Genomic DNA, 3,681 nt, shown 5'->3' with positions numbered 1-3,681 from the left:
TATTATCTATTTGATTTTAAAGTTCTTAATTTGAACCCAAAGTATCTTTTATATTTGAAAAAAGTTTTATAAAACGAGCAAAGATTCTTTTTATTTTATTTTTAATATTTTTAAAATTATTACAATACATATACCTACAAACTACCACACACATATACCATACACATCAGTATTTTTATATTTTAACATGATGGCCACAACACCTATAATACTTTCATGTACTAATTGGTATAAGATTATGTTATATTTTTCTTTTTTACCAATTTCTTATGGCATTCTAAAGATAGAATCTTATTAATCTTGTCCTCAATACTCACTCACTCACTGTTGGGCGCTACAGTCCTTGTAGGACCTGGGCCTCTGCCACCACTCTTTCCCATGCCTCGGGGTCTCCAGCGAGACTCCTCCAATTTTCGACTCCCATCCCTCTCATATCATCCAGCCACCAGCGCCTGGGTCTGCCCCTTTTCCTTTTTCCTCCTGGTGCACCATTTAGCATCCTTTTAGGTAGCCTGCAGGGCTCCATCCTTTCTACATGTCCCAACCAGGCTAAGATCTGTTCTTCTTAATAGCACAGAGGATATCAGGCTCTCCATACAATTCTTTATTTCGTCATTGCTCCTGATTCTCCACCTGTGCTCCTCTTTAACGGCTCCAAAGATCTTTCTCTCCCAAACCTTCTGTCCTCAATACAAAAATCTTTATTTATTAATAAAACCATTATCAGGTTTGTTTCAACACGAGTCAAAACTATCATCAAACTAACAGGTGCATGTACAGTATGACTTTTTCATTCGAATTCTTGTATTCCACATGTTTGATAGTTCTGAGTTGTGTTAAAACAAACCTATATAATTTTGCATCTACACTTATAAAATTTATTAAAACTAACTTAAATTTCTTTTGCAGAGCAACCAGCATTTGTGTCTTAATGTTGATTGCAAGGATAGGTACTTTATCTTTGAACTTTCTAATGGCAAACCTCATCTATACTTATTGCGAGTATTTATTTTATGGAATGGGATTATTAGGATTAGGTAAGTAGGTAACAAAAGGATTAGTTTTTAAAATTCTTATAAAAAAAAAGTTATCTATTTTCTATAATAGGCAAGAGAAATTCAATTATAATTAATACAATTTTTTTTTTCAGTAATTGCAGGTTTAATGCTGATAATACCAAATAAACCCATAGAAGACAATCTTTCGAAACCTTCGAAAGAAAATTAAAACTCAAGTAATCTCACATTTTTATATAGACAAACTATTCTTAAGAACAATTAGTTTTTAATATGCTTCAGCGATATGAAAGTATGAATGAAAATTTAAGCATGAAGAAATTATTATTTAAAAAGTACTATTTATGAGTCACATCTTAAACTTTTTCAAAAACAATGAAAATGCTAATTAAAATTGAAAAAAATAAAATCGTGAAAATTTTATAACATTAGATCTCACAAAAGATGAAGGAACAGCGAAACTGTGATTTACAAAACCATAAGTAATGTAAGTGATCTATTTATAAGCAAGGAGAATATATAAAAGAATATTGTTTTTTTTAATATATAATACTAAAATTTACAAACATGTACATGTACATATTTATTTTACCTTTTATATTATATTATATTTTGTATATGATGATGAAGTGCTAAGTACCATTTCAGGAAAATATCTAATAAAAAAAAACTAAATGTTTGACTTTTTTTAACTATGTTTTGTATAAATAAATTTAAGCTAAGGACATTTTATAATAAAAAATAAAATTTAAAAAGTCACATTTTATTAGCTGTTTCTCAAAATCAAGTAACATAATATTTCTGAGTCCAGGTCTTCTGCTCTTTCTGTTTGGCAAATGTTAAACATCCAGTTTTAGACTAAAACATTGGAAAAATGTTTTTATTATAGAATATTTTGAAGGTTACTATGGATTCATTTCTGACTCATTTTTTCATAAGGTATTCTATATCTTAATAAATTCAATGATAATAAATATTTTCTGTATTATGTTACATATCATTAATGTTTACATTAATTATTATTCAACTTAACTTCTGGGAAATCAAACACCCTTAAAAACTTTATACATTTAATATTTATGAATTTGATGACGTTTCAAACTATATATTGTCCGTTTTCAAACTCAATATCTAAAATCATACATTAAATATAGTTAATAATGATTCAAACTTTATATAAACTATTTTGGTAAATTACAATTTTTTTAAAAAAAACATTTCACATCTCTGTAATTAAAATATCAAATGCTGAGATTTTATTTATTAAAATTACCTGTTACAGACGAATTAATTTTAATGACAAGAATTTATAATTTGATGGAGTTAATTTTATCGAAAATTAGACAATTAGTTTAACACAATCATTATTGAATTATAGATATTTTATGTGTTTTTTTAGTTTTATCTCACAAAATGTGTTACCATAATTCTGGACACATATTTATATAAGACAGATATTAATATTTAAATGTATAATGTAAGTGCTTTTAATTATGGTGATGTAGAATGCTTAAAAAAAAAAAAAAACAGTCCCAATCTTGGGCCTGGTTAACTGAAGTGAAAGTTCTGGAAATGAAATAATGAATTAAACTTTTATTAAAATGATCAAGCATTCCCACTTACAGCTTAAGGTAAAATATTAGTACTAGAATAATAATTAGAGTAGAACTGTCAATTCTAGTAGGAAATTTTATCTACTGTAATTGGATCTCAAAATCTCCTATTTGGAGAAGGAGCTCACTCAATCAGCCTAGTACTGCTAGAATTGTAAATCTACTACTACCCTATTACAATATTAAGATTTTCCTGCTAGAATTGATCAGTTATGATGAGCTAGGTTTGAAAAGGGACAAATTGTAATATAAAACGTTATTCAATTGATAAATAAAAGATATATAATGAGGTGTTAATAGTTGACAGTGCATTAATGTGAGGAGAAGATGGTCGGGGGTGTGGTCCGCCAAAATACACAGATAAACTAAACTTATTTATTTGTTCTAACCTTTCAATCTGATTTTGTGTTTTTTCCTCTTCTTTCCTTTACCTCTTCACTAGGAGTGAAAAAAAAACAATAATGAGATAACTAGCATAACTCAGAGAAACATAAAAAAGAAAAACTTACTTTTGGAGGTTTTATCCCTCTGTCCAGGTGGGTTGTTCTCTTGGTTATTCTGCTTGTCCAGAAGGCCTTGACAATGGGTGTTCAGTATGTAAAGGTATATATCTTCCTGACAAGGAAGATAATTAGACTAACGGTAACAACCCCAATATCTCAGAGGATGGTAACCTTGTCCTACTGGGTGCTATTCTGATAAATAGGAGAGTGGTATGCCAGGGTAGCTAGCGCCAGAGTGATGCAGGAAAGTGACATCATCCTGCCAGGTACTAGTCTGACTAGGTAGTGGTCCACAGAGCCAAAGGAAGTATGTAAGATCAGATGGTAGTTTCCTCTCGGAGGTTTTGAGGGATAACAGGTAGAGGAGAGGGATCATGTCAAGGGAGATCAAAAATTAACAACCACTTAGAAATCGGGATCGGCTATTAACCAAATCTATCTCAAGTAGAGGCTGTGGATTTTTTTTTTTCTAAACTATATATATATTAATAAATATATATACAATACGGATTATATTATTACAATAAAAATAATATACAATACATTTAT

The sequence above is a fragment of the Halyomorpha halys genome, unplaced genomic scaffold, assembly GCF_000696795.3.
Source record: "Halyomorpha halys isolate HHAL.00 unplaced genomic scaffold, Hhal_1.1 Scaffold1678.1, whole genome shotgun sequence".
NCBI classification, from domain to species: Eukaryota; Metazoa; Arthropoda; class Insecta; order Hemiptera; family Pentatomidae; genus Halyomorpha; species Halyomorpha halys.
The sequence above is the reverse complement of the archived record's forward strand: the minus strand, read 5'-3'. Positions refer to the sequence as shown.